Source organism: Heloderma suspectum, chromosome 4 (genome assembly GCF_057233095.1).
Source record: "Heloderma suspectum isolate Gila_16-S chromosome 4, 16-S_ref, whole genome shotgun sequence".
In the NCBI taxonomy this organism is placed as follows: domain Eukaryota; kingdom Metazoa; phylum Chordata; class Lepidosauria; order Squamata; family Helodermatidae; genus Heloderma; species Heloderma suspectum.
This window is the reverse complement of record NC_139461.1, coordinates 97,444,946-97,451,080: the sequence shown is the minus strand read 5'-3', so window position 1 is coordinate 97,451,080 and position 6,135 is coordinate 97,444,946. Positions and strand designations below refer to the sequence as shown.

General features: G+C 41.0%; 1 long non-coding RNA gene across 1 annotated transcript; it reads right to left on the bottom strand.

The window, feature by feature from the left end:
- Nucleotides 1-2,211: 2,211 nt before the first annotated feature.
- LOC146347178 (uncharacterized) lies at nt 2,212-5,461 on the bottom strand. Its single transcript, XR_014789856.1, has 3 exons — nt 5,326-5,461; nt 4,028-4,196; nt 2,212-2,461 (listed from the first exon to the last, which is right to left on the bottom strand). It is a non-coding gene; the product is annotated as an uncharacterized LOC146347178 (long non-coding RNA).
- Nucleotides 5,462-6,135: the final 674 nt, after the last annotated feature.

Sequence of the window (6,135 nt, the reverse complement as noted above, 5' to 3'; positions counted from 1 at the left end):
CAGGCTTCTTTTCTGGTTTGATTCAAAGCTGCCAACCTTTTTCTTTCAGCCCCACCCAGGCAGGCAAGGAGTGACATCACTGGTAGATGTCAAGTGCCAGACTACTTGGAAAACCTAGAGAGGCATATCCAAGGAGGATGCTCACAACACAGCCAAGGGGATGGTGAAGAGATTCCATGGGTCATCAGATCCAACACCCTCAACTCAAACAGAATAAGCATCTCTGAAATATGCCAAATCTATCTTTTCTCAAAAACTTCAAAAGTAGGAGATGAAGACCTTCATGTCTGTTTAACCACTTCTGTCTCCTTGGGACAGCAGAGTGCCTCTCTTCTGCCTAGCGTCTATTGCTGTTAACACTGTATTTGGGCAGTGCAATAATAGCAGCCAGGTGTTTATAAACCACGCTATCTTCAGGTTGTCTTGCTGATGCCCAGTGAGCTGGTTTTCAGATAACAAAGCTTTATGGCTTGGGAAGCATTTTGGTTTTTTTAATCCTTGAACTAAGTAAGTTCAAATATGGTGCTATACAAGTGTAAACTATGTTTATTTAAAATATGTTGCGAAAGCCATTGGCTTCCTCTTCATTGTGTCATGGGAGTTTATTTATTTATTATGCACTTTATAAAGCAGCCATCTGAGCCCCCAAGTTTAGTGAAAAGTTTACCAATCCATATTTCACGTGAGCCATATGCTGCTCTGAAGGCACATAATTTATAACCCTTTTAAGCAATTGTGTTCAGCAACTATCCCAACCCCCAATTCTGCTCCTGAGACAAAGCCCTGGCCTGTTCTGTCTAATCAGCATCTTTTTTCTTCATGCAGGTGTCAGGATTTCATCCAGATGGCAGCTGATGTTGAATCACAGACTGAAGAAATTAAAGCAAACCAACAAACCACAAATGCCACAAGAAACATCAATTCCAACTTTCAAAAACCAGGTAAGGTATTTGCTCTTTTCTTACAAGCAACAATAGGAGTGGTGGCCATTAGGCCATTATTCATCACAACCTAACTAGTTAGGATGAGTGCATCAAATTATAACAAGCAGAAAATGCATTCACCATCATATTGCTCTCTGAACATTTCTGAAAAAAACCCAGTGTGTTATAGATGAAGTCTCCCCTCCCCTCCCTCCTCCTCTTTTTGGTGATTAGCATGTATGGGTCTGGTCATGTCTGGACTGGGTGCAGCAGTCATTCTTCCTAATAAACCCTTTTGATTTGTTGAAAGGTAACTACAGAGCTTGTAACCAAGGTACCGGTGCGATGAGAGTTCCAGTCTGTGTGTATAAGAAAGGATTGGTCCCATGGGCTGCCTTGCAGTGCTTGTAACGGCTAATTGGGCCTGTTAGGGTCAGCAATTAGCTCTGAGCTATTCAGAACTTCTGACAGCACCACCTCTACCCGTAAAACAGCTCTTCCTCAAACAACAATGCCTTCGATGATCCAAGAGTTCACCTAGCACTATACAGGAGCGTGGCATTCTTCTCCGAGAAAGGCTGTGCCCCTTCGTCATTTATGGAACTGGATCATTCAGTTCAACACCAATCCATGCTGAATAAGAAATTGCCATCTTTACAGCACAGAGCATAAAATATCTCCCCCCACCTGCCTTTATTTTCTAGCTGCAATATGGTTGATTCTGTTTTCAGATGTTGCTTACATAGCACTGTAATCTGCAAGATACTGACATTGCAAATAATAATTTTGAAACAAGGACACCTGATGGCTCTTGGCTCACTTTTGTCTTTTGATCTTATGAAACAGTTACAAATTCAGAGGGCCTTGGTACACTTTATCCCTTTGTGGGGTGACTGGATGCACCTGTATCCTTTCACGTTTAATTGTTGGGGAAAGGGTGATATTTTTTGGCAAGTGAAGCTTGTCATATAAAAATGGGAGAAGGTCCCCAAAAGAAGATTTTTGCCCAAGAGTACAAGCTTAGCTGCACCATTTCTAACAACATTGTGCTGGCCTGGCATAAACCAATGCCTGTGCAATAGAACTAGCACAGTGGCCAGTTTTCCCCATTGCACTAGTTAAGTTGCAAAAGTATTGGTTTACACTAGCACAACATCATTAGTGCTAGTGACCGGATACCTTTGGATCCCTTCCCATTGCGTATGGTTGGCCACTGATCACATACCAGTGAAAAACAGCCCTCTTCTGTATTTTCAGCGTCATGTTATTGGCATCTGGAAGCATATATCGAATCAATCACATTATTTTATTCATTATTTACTTTTAATTATTTATATGCTGCCTTGCAGCATACAAACCCTTCCAAGGTGGCTTGTAAGTGAAACTCAAAACTCATTAATAAATCAGAGTAAAGCAATATCAAAACATAACAAGCTATCAGGATTCTTCCCACAGGGCAGTTGATCTCGGTTGGTGGGTGGGTGGTGCTGGGAGAGATGGACTGTCCAGCTGAAGCAGGCTCTGAAGTCCATTAATATCTGATGTGGCAGAAGACATAAATAGAATCCAATAGATTATATGTGACATAAGAATCCATCTTGATTGTTCCCTTCCAGAGAAATGTAGCAATTCACAGTTGGGTATATTATAGCCTACTGCCTTGTCAGTTGAAGCCAAGTGTTGCCAAATTACTGAAATCTTTATAACTACATTCATGCCTCAGATACATGTGTTATCTAACTTTATCTCTTGGGACTAGTGTTCACACATTTCTGGCATATCTGTTGCTTGCTACTGGATTAGTTCCCCCCCCCCATCCTTTTTCCTGAGGGCTCTTGAAGAATTTTATAAGACCACAAATTTTAAAAGAAAGGTGGTGCCCCAGGTGCACAATATGGCTTTTCTGTCCAAAATGACTGGAATGTCAAAATTGCTATAACCTTCCAAGAGAAATGCTAAATCACAATGTGATAAGAAAGGCACTCTCGACAGGTCTGCAAATGACAGCTCTATAATTTCAGCATTATTTTAATACAATGTAGAAGTGCCTTATATGTTTAAGCTTCATTTTACATCTTTTTAAAAAAGAATAATTGATTCATACTTGTCTGCACAGGTTTCAATAGTTTTCTTTTCTTTCATTATTTCATTGTCTCTCTTTCATTTATTTTTTACTTTTTGACTCCTTCAAAAGTTTTTTGTTTTTCTGTCCTATAGAAATAAATTATATTTCCTAGCATATTTAATTTTATAGCCAGCTTTATCAAAAGTAGCAGGTTTTTGCCACGGAGAGGTGGAACTGATCCTATTTACATGGTCACATGAATGATTTTACTGTGCATTCCCATGCTAGCTGTTTAACATGGCTTACTGTCTGCTGATTAAATGGCCACTGTCAGAAGCAGAGTGTTGGGCTAAGTGGTTCTTTGCAATTGTTTTATTGACTGAGTGTGTGCATGTAAGAGAGAGAGAAAGTGTGTGCAGATGAGGAATAGAGATGGCCTGCCTGGGATCAATTGCCATTTGGCTCTGCATATCCCAGAACCTAAAAAACTAAGAATTGATGCCTGAGGTTTTTTTCCTCCCTCCCAATCCCTTTTCCTTTCATGTCATGTCTTTTAGACTGTAAACCTGTGGGCAGGGACTGTCTCATTATTAATCTTTGTAAGCTGCTCTGGGAGCATTTTTTGTCTGAAGAGCAGGGCAAATTACTGTGAAGAAAACAAATGACCACCAGTAGTGCATCCAGTTTATAAATGTATAAAATTAAAATCTGTTTATATATTTTTAAATATATAAATGTATAAACTGGATGTGCTACGACGGTCATTTGTTTTGTTTGGGAGTGCTGTGTCATGCACATTGCATCACGTTCATATTGCTTTACTGTAAGTAGGTAAATAAATAAATCTATTTCTATCAGCAGCCACTGGCACCTGGGTGCACCAAGAGGGGAAGTGAGACATCGAGGCCCACTCCATCAGCCTGGCTGACACCAACTACTATTTGTCTCCTCCTCTCCCAGAACTTTCTCTTCAGCAACCACTCCAGCTGGTCCCCAGCAGAACAACTATGTACTTTACTGTAGTTTTAAGAATAATTACCTGAATTTGCTTGTTTTCCTCTTCCCTTTTCCTTTTGAATCATGTCTATTGAATTGTGAGTCTGCAGGCTGGGATTCTGTTGTTTTATTAATCTCTGTACAACACCTAGAAAATGTTAGGTGCCTCCTCCTCCTCCTCCTCCTCATCATCATATCCAGCATCTGGCACCCTAAAATTTATTTTATTTAATATATTATATAACCAGTACTTTCAACTCCAAAGAGATCCCAGGGCAGCAAACCATACAAATTCATTGAAAACCATAACAGCAGCTTTACTCAACTTTTAAAAATTCAGGAGGAATAGTAATGTATTAAAACATCTGGGAAAATAAAAACACCCTTGTCCAGCTCCTTGGGCAGCTGTCTGGGTCTGTGTCTTGACAGGGCCTACTGGCACTGACAGTTGCCCTGGGTGTCCCACACTCAGCAGCTCAGTATGGGAAGTATTCATTTTAAATTACTACAATGGCTCAGAGACCCCATCACTACAGGACATTGTTGAGGACTGCCATTTTGATTTCCCACAATGCCCCAGAGTAGCATTGGGTATTCTGGGGCCTTATGGGGAATTTAAAGTGTTGGCTTCTTGCCCACCCACCACTGCTACCAGAAAACTTGTGGGGGGGGGGGGCACCAAAAGGCACTCTGCTGAACCAATCTTGATTTTATTATTCAAAATGTATACAAAATGTAACAGAAAAGAATGAACAAAAGGACTTCACAGGACTAGGAATGATACACTGCATGAAGAAACGTCATTAGCATTATGGTAAGAAACAGTGATAAGTACTTGTTTGTAGCTATAATGCCGCCAAATATAGCCAACAGGAGTATTATCCCACCATTCTCCATGTAAAATAGACAGCCTTTTACCTTTAGCTCTAAAACAATAAAAATAGAAATGAAAGATAGGGATCTGTCAAGTTGGATCACATTGAGGTTTTTCTTTATGGTCTCTGTGCTTCACACATAAGGGTCCTGCGCCTGTGAGGAGCATCAACTAGGATTCCCTATGAGGATGCCACAGTGGCAGGTGAAAGAGAACTGAGGGGATAGGTGGGAACCCACTACGGACAAGTACACTAGGGTAGTGGGGAAGTGTCCCCACTGAAACACTCCTCAGCTATAGAAGTTTCCCAGTCAAGGCTCTGTGCAGGCACTGTGAATGCACAGATGGCCACTGGAAGAACTACAGTTACAGGTAAGCAACTTGCTTTTCTCATTTTTCCACCACAAAGCTTGTTCCATTCTGGTCTGAAACTTAACATGTTGTTGTAATTAAGAAACTGAGCAAACCTGAAATGGACATATTCGTCAATCTCTACATCCAACACATCCGGAGGGCACCAGGTTGGGAAGCGCTGCACAGAGAAAGTCGTTCCCACTGCACTACCCATAACCTTAGAAACATCCAGGCACACTTCTAAAATACATTTGGCTAGCCTAGCCTGCTGCTGGACCTGTGCCTGAAATACTCCCATACTGGAAAGACACAAACTACTTCTCTCCACTCATTAAAAAGAAAATGAAGAAGGAAAAAGCAACAAGAAGCTGCCATCACGCTCCCTTGGTTAACACAGGGAGAAAGAGAGAGAGAGAGAGAAAGAAAGAGAGAGAGAGAGAGAGAGAGAAAGAGGAGGAAAAAGTCACTAACATTTTCTGAATATGTCATGGGTAAGACAATACATGTTCTTAAAATATTCTCTAAGAAGCATATACACATGTGTGAGCTTTTTAGAGCTGAATAGCACCATCTATGGATGTTTACTCAGAAGTAAATCCCATTGTGTTCAATGATTCTTACTGCCAGGTAAGAGTTCATAAGATTGCAGCCTATGAATTTTATTACTGTGATGCCAATCCCTGTTGATTTTAAGAAAGGCTCCTCCTGGTTCATTGGAAGATGGTGAATGTAAACCTCACTAAAGCTAAAACTGAACTAGAAGTTTGTTCTTCCACTTCTGCATGGGTGTTTTTGCACCACTGAGCTGACAGCTGAAAGCCTGTCCCGCTTCGTCTGTGTTGGATGTCAGACACAGGCAAGCTTGGCAGCTGGCAAAAGGGTAAAGGGAGCCATACAGACATGGGGGAAAAACTTAAACATTT